This window comes from Diabrotica undecimpunctata, chromosome 5 (assembly GCF_040954645.1).
Source record: "Diabrotica undecimpunctata isolate CICGRU chromosome 5, icDiaUnde3, whole genome shotgun sequence".
Classification (NCBI taxonomy): Eukaryota; Metazoa; Arthropoda; class Insecta; order Coleoptera; family Chrysomelidae; genus Diabrotica; species Diabrotica undecimpunctata.
The window spans coordinates 35,063,746-35,079,717 of NC_092807.1; the positions used below are offsets into that span (position 1 = coordinate 35,063,746).

The 15,972-nt window shown below is 32.7% G+C and overlaps 1 protein-coding gene across 1 annotated transcript in view; it reads right to left on the reverse strand.

The window, feature by feature from the left end:
• The window catches only part of bru3 (CUGBP Elav-like family member bruno 3), a 540,316-nt gene that overhangs the window by 102,840 nt on the left and 421,504 nt on the right, over positions 1 to 15,972 (reverse strand). The window lies entirely within an intron of this gene.

Genomic DNA, 15,972 nt, shown 5'->3' on the forward strand with positions numbered 1-15,972 from the left:
GACATAGACCTTAATAATACACAATTTGGTTTGTGCAAAGACCTAGGAACGTGTGAAGCTCTTTTTTCATTTAATATACTGATACAAAGATGCTTGGACGTCAATCAAGATATATACGAATGTTTTATTGACTATAATAAAGCATTCCATAAAGTACGACATGAACAATTAATGAATGTCCTCAAATCAAAGAAGATTGACTACAACGACCTCAGAATCATATCAAATTTATACTATAAAAAGCGAGCAAAAGTACGTGTTAATGAACAGCTGTCAGAAGAAATTGAAATTAGACATGGAGTGAGACAGGAACGTCTATTATCACCAATTCTTTTTAATGCATACTCCGAAGAGATCCTGAAAAAAACTCTTGGGGGTGAAACAGCAGGAATAAAGGTAAACAACATTAACAACATTAGATATTAGCGGACGACACTGTGATCTTAGCCGAAAATATCGAAGATTTTCAATTACTGGTGACCAGCATAGCGGAGTATGGAAAAGAGTACGATCTAACAATGAACGTCAAGAAGGGGAAATTTATGAGAACATCGAAAACTCAAAGAAATAACGAGAATCAAAATCAGAATAGAAAAGGCTAGAGCAAATTTCAAAAGCAAAATGGAAGAATGCTATGTACAAGGGATTCAAAATTGGAACTAAGAATTAGGTTGGCGAGGTGCTATGTTTTTTCGACTTTTTTTTATGGAATGGAATCTTGGATCTCAAATACGACATCAATGAAAAAACTGGAATGATTCAAGCTGTGGGTATATAGAAGAATTCTGAAAATATCGTGGACAGAACACATGCCAAAAACAAAGAGGTTCTGAGAAGGATGAATAAATAAATAGAAATTTTAAATACAATTAAAACAAGAAAATTGGAATATCTCGGACATATCATACGTGGATAAATACACCTTGCTCCAACAGATTATGCTGGGAAAGATCCAAGGAAAGAGAAGTATAGGGAGGCGTAGAATGTCATGGCTGCGCAACCTGAGAGAGTGGTACGGATGTACATCAAATGAACTTTTCAGAGCAGCCGTATCAAAAGTCCGAATAGCTATGATGATTGCCGACCTCCGCCGCGGAGATGGCACTTGAAGAAAGTACGGTTGACATGAAGTGCACAGGCAGGAACCATATATTTTAAATACCAATAGTATTATTGATAATTGTAATTTTTCGAAACATCTAAACAACAATATAGTGATTGCGCCATCTCGTTTCAACGGTTGGTGATCCAAATCGTAATTGTATCTCTGGAAACTGCTACACGAAATATTTCCGCGGATAAGCAGTCAAACTATATATATATATATATATATATATATATATATATATATATATATATATATATATATATATATATATATATATATAGGTATATATTTCAAACAAATTGAAATTTCTATACTTTTATTTTCTTTTATATTCTATTTTATCGTGTCTGTTTAAAAATAACATTGCAATAATGGATTACGTTACTATTCACTAGAAATAAGTACACCACATGAAACAAAGGGTTTGATCTTTTCATAGTTAATAGAATAGTAAAATTTTTACTCAAACCATTTTAATCCTGACATTATTAAATTACATCTAAAAATGTACATGACAATAGATATTGTATGCATTGAAATGCCTAAATTCTCATTATTTAGGTAACAGCTGTTTTACTGTCTGTCATTCGTAGAATATCTTGTACTTTCGACTCATTTCGAGGATGACAAAGTAGACAAACTACAATATTTCCCATTTTTATTCTGAACCTCTCGCCACATACACCAAACACAATCTAAAATCTTCGACAAAGACCCTCTTTCCACCGTTTGGAGTTCTCTCGCTCTACCACTCACAGAAATCTATTAGAAATCGTTAAATCCCGGCTCGTCGGTTGAAGAGCTCCATCCAATTCCACATGTCTTCTCGCAGGATCTGGACGTGGACGAGGACGCCGAAGAGGAGCGACATTCTGTTATTGAATGCCTCGGGACATCATCCCTTACTACTCCCCTTTATCCCTCAGTTTGGCAAAGAGCAGGAACGGATTTATTTTAATCTTTTAAAAAAAAACATACAAAATTAAATAAAAGAAAACATAATGTCTATTTGAATAATTTATAAAAAAAAAATTTATCCCAAAAAATTAATCCCAAATATGAGACATTATAAAATTATATTTATTTATTCAAAGAGTAGTGTTACCGTATAAAAAAACACATAAAAATTAGTCATTTGTCTAGTGCAGTTACCCTATACTTATTTGCTGCTCTGGATTCTTAATCAACAGATTCAGATATATATATATATATATATATATATATATATATATATATATATATATATATATATATATATATATATATATATATATACACAAAACCACAGGTTTATTAGGGCTGCAGTCAGAAGGTTGGCCGAGATATTAGAGAAAGACTCTTTTGACTTTTTGTCGAGCTTTCGGATTGGTTTTATTCCTTTTTCAAGACACTGTAATGTATATAAAAAAAAATATGTAAATATTTGCAAAATATCATAATTCGTCAGTGCAACTTACTAGTCGTTGAGATTATTTAAAATAAACTTTGACACTCAACATTAAAAACACAAATTTAAAATATAATAATGGACAATACATTCTAAAAATTTTTGTCAGGATAGTAAAACTTAGTTCATGACATATTTTGATGGTATGTTTTAACTCTAATACATAAAGAAGAAAAAGAAAAAACAATGTGATTAAAGTGTATTTTTTTGTATGTATGATTAAAGTGGGGCAATTATCAGCGAGAAAAAAGAAATAATGAAATGGTGGAAGGAGCATTTTCAAGAGCTGTTAAACCCAGAAAAAGAACAAAACGAAGATGAAGACATAATTCACCACACAGCAGAACAACTAGTTGAGCAACCAACATGGGAAGAAACGATAAACGTCATAAAACATCTAAAAAATAACAAAGCACCTAGCACAGATGGAATAACTGCAGAACTGATAAAGAATGGTGGACATGCGCTATAAAGGCGTATCCATAAACTAATCGACCGCATATGGACACTAGAAATCATCCCAGAAGATTGGGAAGTAGGAATCATACTTCCTATGTACAAAGCGAGAGACAAACGACTCTGCAAAAATTATAGGGGCATAACAGTTTTAAATGTCTTCTAAAAGATATTATCAGGAATTATATACAGCCGCCTGGAATTGTTTTCGAAGGAGATTATTGGTGAATACCAATGTGGCTTCAGACCAAAGAGGTCAACTATAGACCATATACATATGTATACATAAAAAATGTGTTGAATATAACATACCTATTTACAACTTGTATATCGATTTCAAAGAGGCGTTTGATGGAGTAGATCGATAAAAGATGTTAAAGCAACTATCTATGTTAGGGATACCCAATAAGTTGGTTAAACTTATACGAATCACTCTGTAGGGTTCCAAAGCTATGGAGAGAATAGGTGGAGATATGACGCAGGCCTTTGATATTGAAAATGGAGTTAGACAAGGGGATGACTTATCAACAACACTTTTTAATCTAACTTTAGAAGCTGTTGTTAGAAAACTAGATATAAACGGCTGTATTAATACAAGATCTATGCAAATATGCGCATATGCGGATAATGTTGCCATAATAAATCCGGCACTGGGTATATTAACAGATATCTTAACTTAAATTTAATAAAAGAAATTAATTGACAATGAGAAATTTTATGTTAATCGGAAATTATAATCTTTTCTAATAAGAAACTCAAGTGCTCCTTAATTATAATATTTTATACCTGAACAGATTATATAGGTAGGTATAGTCGGTTCGCTATATTTACGCGGGTTTCGGATTAACAAAATTATGCTAATGACTCATTGATAACCAGTTGCAGTAAACGACTTCCCAGAAAATTAGGCAAAAACGTGAAATTAGACGTGTGTTAGATGTAGATAGTCTAATTTGTAGTGTACATAAGTATTTTACGAAAATAAAAAAGAAAATGACGGTCCTTTAAAATCGGTAATGTCTGTTCAACAACGCGTATGTGATGCTCTAGGAATTAGTGAAACCAAACTAAGAGGAGTATTACAAAATCGCAATTATGAACGGCCGAAAGAAGATCACCGAAAAACTCGCCTATCGTTGAAAACGAAAGATATTCCAGATGGAAAAAAATTTGAAATTCGTGATACCATTTATCGAATGCGAGCCAACAAGGAACATGTGACCTTGAATACAATTCTCTTGGAATTAAAAGATAGAAAATTTGACGAAATTGGCAGAACAAGAGAACAAGTCTATGGCAAGTGATACATAATTTGGGCAACAAAAGGGTATTAAGCGAAAAAGTTATAGAACTGAAACGAGTAGCTGCCACGTTTGGTCTATATATAAATGAAAGCAAAACAAAATATATGGAGTGCACAAAATCGAATGAACATGAGAATCTGAAGGTAGACAACCATACCTACAAATATGCCTCAACTTTTCCCTACCTAGGCTCAATAATAAATGACAACAACATCAGTCAAGAAATACAAGCACGGATTCTTAGCGGTAATAAGTGCATTTATGCATACAAAGACTTAATGAAAAGTAAGTTACTGAATCGTGAGTCTAAGCTGAGAATCTGCAAAACAGTAATTAGACCAGTGGTCACATATGGATGTGAAACGTGGACCATCTCAACCACTGATGAAAAAGGAAGATATTTGGACCAACCCAATGCAGCGATGGTTCGTGGAAAATTAAAATGAACCACGAGCTGGATGAACTAATGCAGAGCGCAGATATTGTCAGATTTGTAAAGTCACAAAGACTAAACTGGCTTGGTCACCTAGAAAGAATGCCAGATAATCGAGCTGTAAAAGTAGACCAGAAATGGAAGCCCCAAGGAAACAGAACAAGAGGAAGGTCCCGTAAAAGATAGATAGACGACGTAGAGAGGGATCTTAAAACCATGAACATCAGGAAGTGGCGAAGGAAAGTATCTGACAGGGCAGAATGGAAGAACATTGTTAAGCAGGCCAAGACTCACAAAGGGTTGTAGCGCCATTAGAAAAAGAAGAGGATCTTTATCTCGGAAGCATACTGTCCTAAGTCCAATTTTTGCGTATTGGACTTATTTATGTAGGTTTATTTATGTAGGTTTGTTTACATTTTTACAATCTATTTAGTGATATATAATACTAAGTTCATATAAAAATAAAATAGTTAAAATAATATTGCCTTAAGTCCGTACCTCCTTAGAGCCATATAATCCTAAGTTGGACTTAGGACAGTATTCCTCTATCTATGTAAACCGACAATAGTAGTTTAAGTCCGTGTAAAACGAACAGTCCCGAACATTAACGTCGCTCTCATATCAATATTAAATTCCGTTCATTGTTTCGTTGCGCTTTGAGTGAAAAACACGTGGTTATTGTTTGTGGTTATATCTTAGAAACTCTGAATATTTGTAGATATTGACGAGAATAGTTTTTATAATTTCGTGAATAGTTTTTATAATTTGTAAATATGAGCGGCCGAGGACATCGTTTAGTATCTTGACTCCAGTAGCGCTTGACTCCATAATGGAAGGTAAGTAATTCGTTTACTAATATTATAGTTCTTAGGATAAAATAAGGAATTAAAAAACATTTTCTTCATACAAAACTGATTTACAAATTGGTTAATATATTTTTTTAGATACGTCACAAGAAAACCAACCTAGTACCTCGCAAGTAACTGAAATCGGTCAAGATGTAGATACTATGTCATCCAAAATCAAACGTATGAAAAACTTCCACTTTATTGATACCTATTCGAGCACGGGAAGTTTACCGAATTTGTCCTCCTACGCCATATATTTGGCCATTTAATTCAACAAAGCGATAGCAGCTTCTAGCTAGAAAAAGGCTATGGCACAATGTGAAACAATCCATAATCTTGAAAATGAAGGAGCAAGACAACCCGGATATCTAGTCAACATAAACAACAAATATTTGACTAAACAAACTTTTCAGTTATAGTCACACTAACACACTAGATGTCTAGTATGCAAGCACTTCAAGAAGCGATGCCTTATATAAGCATTTAATAGCCATTATAGTATCAACTTTTGTTTCAAATGTTGAAACTGGTAGCCCAAAATTCACAAACTTTTTTAAATAAAAACTACAAAAGATTGTGAGTATTGACTCATTTCACATATACTAGTATTATTGTTTCAAATTTGAAAACACCAAAGGACAACAAAATAATCACTGAGAGATCACAAAGAGAGAATAGCAGATTTTGCAGCCAAAATCAAGATCAATACTGAGCAGACCTAGTTTTTTAATTAGAAAGTAAATCTACCAAGAGAAAATATTAGAATAAAACGGAATATAATCCAATGACAAGAAGTTGTCAAGTACGTACTTGGGTGTCAACTTCGTCAGAAAACTCAACTTGAAATCAACAAGAAATCAACAAAAAAGCATCAGTGGTGAAGAGATAGATTCAACTGTATATATTTAGTATTAGCCCCACGATCAGGCCAATACGAATCTAATTTTGTTTAGTTTACATTAGACTAGTGATGCTGTATGCAGTTTCACGGCAGAAATCAACTAAAAGAAGTTTATACATACACATAAGAACATACACAGCGTGTAACAGGCTATTTGATGGATTTCCATAGCAGAACAAAGTTACAAATGCAATCATCCAAGAAAGACTCCAGTACACACCACTGAGGTAGCTGGCCATGAAGTGGACTAGAAAATTCTACCACCAGGTCACAAAAAGACTTATTAAGACCACATATACGCTTTCCCATAACAGTATTTATTTATTCTGAAAAAAACATAGACTTACTGAATAGTGATTACTAAATCAAATAGCTAGTAGACCAGCAAAAGTAAAATCAAGTGTCACATTTTCAAAATGAAATGTCACATTTTTTTAAAGCCATAAACAGTTTTACTTTAACTTCTTATTTAGTCATGGATAGCACGTGGTGACCATCGAATCAGTAGTCAGTTCAAAATCCTTCTCATCATCAAAGACTTCTAGGTTTGGTGCCAATAAAAGTACCTGGATACGATTTTTTATTGCATAATTGATTTGATGTATATTTTTTCTATTCGTGAGAACCACTGCGTCTTCTTAGGCGACCGCATTTTGTTCATTGTTTCCATAATTGTTCAATTTTTTTGTTAGCTACTTTTACTGATGGAATTGCGTAGTGCCAATTATGGTTAGACATGTAATAAACTACTCGTGAAATAGGCAACATCTTTTGTCACGCAGTGGCAACGTAAGTCTCGTGATACTATCCAGCTACTCTCCCTTCGAATGATAGTTTGACATTAAGACGAACATCAGAATACCCCATGGATAATAAATTCACATCGGAAGATGATATGTCCCATAGAGCGATTGGGAAAGACAGCTGCACCGACTATTCAATGACTAATGCGCCGCAGTGCGACGATATCTCAAGCTATTTTTTCCTCTTTAAAGGTTTTAGTTACAATTTTTATAGTATTTATATTTTTACACCACGTTAACACTGACTTCCTCATGTACTTTTATTGAAACATGTTCATTTTCTTTTTAACAAGTTAGCATCCGTTCAGGTAATCAGGTGAACGTTTAGTTCAGTATCTTATTATTAAATATCTGTTGGCACATTTTTTTTGTATTGGCGGAGTTTTCTTTGTTTTTAATCAACAATATAATTTTTATACTGATTAACTAATCTTCCACGATTTTATTTGTGTTTTTTTCTAGATTTTTAATGTTAGCTAAAGTGAAATGAAAAGTTCATGTGGTTCACATGATAATAAGGTATCAAGTTAGTCCTTCTCTGTAATGGACTAGCAGTGGGCCGATAGAAGGGGGACAGACGACGGTTCGTCAACAGTCCGCACGATGAGGAGAAAGGGTCACATTCTCTACATTCGAACGAGGTACGAGATAAATTGTTGCTTATCGATCGCCAAAGCGCCTCTGTGCTATCGTAGTGGGTGGAAGAGCAATATGCATTTTGTGGCTTATCAAAGGGTGTAATTGTATGAGTCAGCGAGTTTTCGGCAGTTGAAAGGAAAAGCCTTTAACATTTTATTTAATGTTTTTTAAAACGGCTTTCAACTACATTATGCATTACCCATTATGTAAATTGTAAAACTTTAGATATTAGATGTAAAAAGAATAGTGAAAGGTAAGCTTAAAGAAAAAATAGAAAGATATTTCCACACAAATCATGAAAATTGGAAAAATCAACCAGAAATATACAATATTAGCAACGCATACTCATTTATTTGATAAAAGATGAATAAGTCACAAATATTCTACTGACAAATAGATATTTAACCGAAAATAAGAAGAAATATGGTGGAATAAGAGAAAACCATAAGATTTAATAAAAGAAATCGTAACAATTTTAAGTACACTAAAGAAGAAATATACGCTGCATACATTCATTAACAAAAACAAAATGATAAACTACAAAATAATTACACATATGATAACACAAGAGGACAAAGACCGATAGCCCAGTCTGGTTAAAAAATAAGGTGGAAAAATGTTTCGCAGATATCTGAAGCTTTTAAGACATAGGTGGGGGATACTAGATGATGAATAGATGAAAAGATACTCCTAGTTTTACCTTGCGTTTTTTTTAAGCAATAATTTATGGTCACAATTTGATTTTTTGTCTATAAATTGTTTCCCTTATATTTTAAATAAACAATATTTATGTCATTTTTTTATATCAAAAATATCTTTATTTTCTCGTTTTTTTAATTAAAATTGATAAATAATTTACAGAGATATTTGCAAAAAAGCAGTTTTTTTGCACTAATTTATAAATTTTATTAATTTTTTTATTAACAAAATAAAATGGTATTAATACATTTAAACATCAAGGAATTACTATCTTTTAGATTTGTGTGAAATTTCCCCCCGATCAGTCAAATATTTTATAAGTTATTTAATTTGTTTATTCCTGAGGCAAATTATTTAAACTATTGAGCTTGCCCTATGCATGATGCTAGACACATTCAGCAAATTTCATAGGATTCTTTAAGACTTAGACTATCTCAGAAGTTAAATGTATATTGAGTTTTCATTGAAATTATTTACACAATAAACGTTTGAGAAAGGGGTATGTTTTTTACTTATAAACAATTGTAATAACTTCTATATTTTTCAAGGTACAGACTTGTACGTACAACCATTGGATAGCTGGTAAAAAAGCTCACATTAAAAAATTAAAAACCTTCTATGACCAATAGGAACGAAGTTAGTGACTATTTTTAAAAAAATCATATCTCCATTGTTTATAAACATTAAGAAGTAAAATTTGCACAAATTTTAAATGAAAATCTAAACTTTATATTGAAACTTATAGCTATAAAATTTATCTAATTTTTCGAAACCACGGTACTTTCGAAAGATCGACATAGGAAAGTGGAGAGGATATCTATTTCAGCTCCATTTTTTTTTCGGCATCGGAACTTCAAATTGCAACACGTTAGAAAAATTTACATTATCTCAAATCCTATGAAATTTGTTAAATGTGTCTAGCATCATTCATAGGGCAAGTTCAATGGTTTAAATAATTAGTTTGGATAAACAAATTGAATAACTTTTAAACTATTTGACCGATCGGGGGGAAATTTCGCACAAATTTAAAGGACGGTAATTCCTCAATGTTGAAATGTATTAATAACATTTTATTTTGTTAATAAAAAAATTAATTAAATTTATAAATTAGTGCAAAAAAACTGCTTTTTTGAAAATATCTCCTTAAATTATTTATCAATTTTAATTGAAAAAACGGAAAAATAAAGATATTCTTGATATAAAAAAATAGTATAAATATTGTTTATTTAAATTATAAGGGAAAAAACTTATAGATAAAAAATCAAATTCTGACCATAAATTATTGTTTTAAAAAAACGCAAGGTAAAAATAGGAGTATCTTTTTATCTATTCGTCATCTAGTAACCCCCACCTATGTTTTAAAAGCTTCAGATATCTGCGAAACATTTTGCCGTGAAATCGATGATTTTTGTATAACCAGACTGGGCTACGATATTATAATATTATTATACATCACCAACAGAGCAAAATATGCTAAACAAATATTAGAGGTGGGCAGTCCAATATTAGCAATTTTGGAAGAAATCTACAGAGAGTTGTAAAGCCAGAATGATGATGATGATGATAGTTTCTTGTCTTTCTGCCTTGAAGTCGAAGATTTATCCTGGTCTGCAATGTCGATGCCAAAATAAGCCAGATAAGAACTTTGCACAGATGCGGAACCAGGTGTTCTGTTTTCTTTCAAAATATATTCATTAGATATATAACAAAAAATATCTGTTATTAGTAACCAGATGAGTTTGTAGATGCCATGATTATACTCGTATTTATATTGTTACCAAACATTGTCGACAACGATACTTATACGACATATCCACAATGATTAATAGCAGACTGCAATTTATAACGGTATAGATGATGTGAGTGTTAGAAAGCATATCAAAAATTTGGGTTTTACGATTATACAAGTTTCCAAAAACCTAAAACTAGATAATTTTTTTTTATTTAAATTAAAAAAAAATTATCAAGTTTTAGGTTTTTGGAAACCTTGATTTTACTATTACCTGCATAATTTTGATATTAAAGTATAAAATATTTCCTTATTTTTATCTTTTGTTAAAAATATACAATCGATTCTAAAAATACTAAAGCCGCCATACATTTTTGAAATCAGTACATCAAAATTATTTAAAATTTGTTACTATTTCTCCAGCGGCCATTTTTTGTTAGTCTGTGGCGTTTTATAAAAAATAATAAACAAAATACCAATAGATAAATTTGCTGAAAGAACTTACAGTAGATGCCGAAGAAAAAGAAAATTAAATCAATGTATGAATATTGATACCAAGTAAAACAGTAATATACAAAAACTATAAGAACTATCATCAGAATATCATAAACATCAGAATACATTATACAGTGTGGATATTAAGTCGTACCCCCCTAGTCAACTCCGTTATTCAAGACAAAGATGAAAAACGCTCGGACCCGTCAATTTTTATTTTAATAGAGGTATTTTATAACATAAAAAAATTATCACCCCTTTTATCTCCTTCACTTGACAGCTACCCCCTCAGATTTTTTAAATGGCAATGGGGGTCGTGCGATAGTTTGTTGGAAAGGGTTAGAAAAGAAGAATTCTAAAATATATCACACTTAACTTTAACTTTAAGGATCTGTTTGTTAATAACGATTTATTGTTTGGAGATACACTTTGCGATACAGCAATACAAAAGTAGGTATACTGGTTTTGCTTTAATATAGGACATTCGGTATAACAAAATTTATTTAATTTTTATTCTTGATACCGAATTATTTTTTTGCAGAATAAATACTTTTGTGTCGTTAAAACATATCATGGTTAAAACAATTTTTTAAATAATCTAGTTGGCGTGTATAGGTTTTGGCAACTGTCATAAAAACCACGCAATTAGCACTGTTGATTGTAAAGAATATTGACAAGAACTTAATATTTGGTGAGCTTTAGTGGTAAACTGTAAATTTTTAGTATTGAAAATTCAAAACAATCAAAATGGCACCACCTCGTAGATTAGTAGACAAATGTGAAGCAATTTTAATATTTAGCGCAGCAGGCCGTAACTACCATGAAGCTGTGAGAATATTTATTGAACGTTTTCCGACTCGTCCAATTAATAGACATTACTATAGACTACTTGTCACCAAATTTTGTGGAACTGGTTTTGTCGAAAACAAGAAACGGGATGGTAGAAAAAAGATTTCTGAGGAAAATCAAGTAGATATTTTGTCTCAATTTGTAGTAAATCCATCCAGTTCAACTAGAAATGTTGCTCGCGAATGCGAAGTAAATCACAGGACTGTCTTAAACATTTTAAAAAAGCAAAAATTTCATCCCTGTAAGACGAAAATGGTGCACGAATTGACAGAGGAAGATCCAGATCGACGACTGCAATATTGTGAAACTATGGATAATAATATTTCACAAGATCCAAGTTATTTAAGACATTTGTTTTTCCGATGAAGCTACATTCTATTTAAATGGTCATCGACAAAATGTAAGATATTGGTCTGACGAAATCCCTCAATTGTTTCGAGAGTATCATACTCAATTCCCCACTAAATTAAATGTTTGGGCAGGTATACTAGGGGATCACATTATAGGCCCTTTTTTATCAAAGGCAATTTAACGGGGGAAAGCTATCTTAAACTATTGGAAATACAAATAATTCCTGCAATTCATGATGTGCTTAGAAACAATCCAGGCAAATTCACCCAAGATATTATTTTCTAGCAAGATGGAGCTCCGCCTCATTATGATGCTGGCGTTCGAAATTTTTTAAATAATTTGTATCCGAGAAGGTGGATTGGACGTCGTGGATTCATTGAATGGCCACCAAGATCACCAGATCTTACTCCTCTAGATTTTTACCTATGGGGTTACCTTAAATCCAAACTGTATGGGAGCCAGTTGACGACAGTTGATGAACTCCGTCAAAGAATAATCGAAGAATGTGATAGGATTGATATGCAGACCCTACAAAGGGTTAGGGAGGCAACGAAACACAGAATCTACTTCTGCCAGGAAGTAAATGGAGAACATTTCGAGCATCTCCTGCAGTAATTTAAGTTTTCTTTAGGGTAATTTGCCAGTTCCTTTAATTTTAAAGATGTTATTTAATACTGTTCTGAATCTATTTTCTTGTGGCATTTTAAATTAATTACTATTTAAATGGAAATAAGCCACAATCAAAGGTTAAAATACGTTTATTGACGTTTCAATTTCCACTTCGGAAATCGTTCTCAAAATACAAATCACTAATGTTTGTATTTGAGAACGATTTCCGAAGTGGAAATTGAAACGTCAATAAACGTATTTTAACCTTTGATTGTGGCTTATTCCCAGTTAAATAGTAATTAGTTATTTAATACATTATTTTTTGTATATTTTATTTTAAATAAAACCATTTTGCCATACAAAATTTCAAACTTATACATTTTTGAATTCTTCTTTTCAAACCCTTTCCAATAAACTGTCGCACGACCCCCATTGCTATTTAAAAAATCTGAGGAGGTAGCTATCAAGTGAAGAGGATGAAAGGGGTGACAATTTTTTTTATGTTATAAAATACCTCTATTAAAATAAAAATTGACGGGTCCAAGCGTTTTTCATCTTTGTCTTAAGTAACGGAGTTCACTAGGGGTGGTAAGACTTAATATCCACATTGTATATTGGATTTATTGATTTTGATGCCCATAATATAAAAGATAATTTCTCAGAAATACCTCACCTTTGACGAAACACATTTTTGTATTTCACGTTATAGAGTGCGACACATTACGCATTTACAAAACATGAGTGCTCTTTCATGAGTTTCCTTTATCTAGAAGATTTACTCTAGCCACACTAAGATATATTCTTCTCCTTACTTAAAAGTCTTTAGAACGTCTCTGGGAGAGGAAGAGGTTGATGTGTTGTGGCAAATAATGAGTAGGATATATGAGGAAGAAGTCATACCCACTGGACGGTGGGAGATCGTGATGGTATCACTTAATAAAAATAAAGGGGGATTTAGCACTGAAAGAACTATAGGAGTTATACGAGGTCTGGCTATTAAATAACGAGACTGCTTATGAAAAAGAGTTTTATTTTAAAAATTATTCTACAATCGAATGCTCTCCTTCAATATATTCCCCTTCCCTTGCAACACACCGTTCTATTCGTTTTTTGCATTGGTAAAAGCAATGCTGGAAGTCTTCTTTTGTTAGAGCTTGTAGGAGCTTCGCCGTTTTTCGCTTCACCTCTTCCATCAACTCGAACCAGATTCCATTTAAGGCAGACTTGATCTTCAGAAACAGGAAAAAGTCACAGGGTGATAAATCAGGCGAGTACGGCGGGTTTTCGAGCACTGGAATACCTCTAGCAGCTAAATAATGCTTCACAGATAGCGCGTTGTGGACAGGTGCGTTGTCCTGTTGCAAGATCCACGGCTTGTTTTTCCACAACTCCGACCATTTCTTACGAACTCGCTTTCGTAGCGTTGCGAAAACTTTCAAATAGTAAATTGGATTGAAAGTTAGACCCTCTGGAACCCATTTTGTCATTACGATGCAGTCAATGTCGAAAAATACGATTATCATGGCTTTAAATTTTGATTTCGACATCCTTGCTTTTTTCATTCTTGGCGATGCAGTTTTCCAGTGCATGGATTGTCGTTTAGTCAACATCGTATTTAAATATCCAGGTTTCATAGCAAGTGATGATGTTTTTCAATAACTCAGGCTCTTCGTGTAACCTCTCAAGAAAATCTGAGCAGATGTGTTGACGAATGAGCTTTTGGTCAGCGGTCAAATTTTTTGGGACCAACTTCGCAAAGACTTTCTTCATGTTCAATTCGTCATGTAAAATTTTTCTGACAGTTTCTTTATCGGCGTTTATAGTCTCAAGAATCATCCGAATGCTCATATGACGATCTCCGAGCACAATTTCATTTATTTGAAAGTTGGTCATCTTTGGCGCTCTCTCGGTCTTCAGAAAATCGTTTATAACATTCGAAAACACGCGCACGAGATAGAGAATTCTCACCATAGGCCTTTTTCAACAAATTATAGCACTCACTCGGAGTTGTTTTTAATTTAACGAGAAATTTCCCATTAATATGTTGCTCATGTTTTTCGTCACACATTGTTATCGGCACAAGAAAAAAACATGTTCTTTTCTAATCTCTACAGAAAGAATACTACTACAGCGACAAAAATGTGTTTTCGTACTGAAAGAGTAGGAGTAGACACTTCCAGCTATCCAATTTTGCATTCGTTTCCCACTCTTCCCCTCTAGGACTCCTTCTGCGCGCGCAGTCTCGTTATTTAATAGCCAGACCTCGTATTATGGAGGGAGACATTAATAGTAGAAAAACAGTTTGGGTTTATGCCTAGAAGGAGGACAACGCTTACCTTGTCTGCTTAGAGATAGTTGATAGAGAACTACAGTGAGAAAAAAAGAGAGCTATATTTGGTATTTATAGATCTTGAGAAGGCGTACAACTCAGTTCCTAGACAAGAGCTATGGGGATGTATTAGAGAGAAATAAGTCCATTGTAAGAATTCCAATCATCTGTAGAGTTAACGTTAAACTCAACATACTTTTTATATAAGGACGAAATATACCAACAAATGGATGGATGTGCAATGGGTGCAAGTATTTCTAGTGTCATTGCCCAACTGGTTCTGGAAGACTTAGAAGAATTTGTCATCAGTCATTAAGATTTTAATGGACCATTTTTCTACCGCTATATCGATGACTGTATACCATCCAAAACTCATGTTTGCTATAGAATCTGAACAAAATAATAAAATAAATTTTCTGAATATCACCCTACATCAGATTAATAATACAGTTAAAACCATATGGTTTACAAAAGAAACATGGTCTTCGCGATATCTCAAGTACAATTTTCATCATCCATTCTCCCATAAGAAGTCTGTAAGTCTGGCTGATAAATCGATACAACTAACAAATCCAGAATACAGACCAAGAGCAATAAAAAAGCAAAAAATGACCTTCTAAGGAATGCCTATCCCGAACATCTAATCGAAACAATTTTCAAATCAAGACTTAATAAATTTTACAACAATACAAATAACAGTCAACCCAACAGTATCCAAACTACTTATACAACTCTTCCATATATAAAAGTTTTATACGAATCAATAGAAATAAAAAGAAATACCAACGCAATAAATGACAAAAAGGATACACAAAATCTAAATAAAACATATCTCAATCTGATTTAAATAATAATAAATATAACACCATAAAAATCTAAAGTCATAACATATCTCCACTTTACCTTTTTTGAAAACATCAGTGATAAGCCCATATAAAAATAATTATACACTAATGACAGGAAACGATGAGA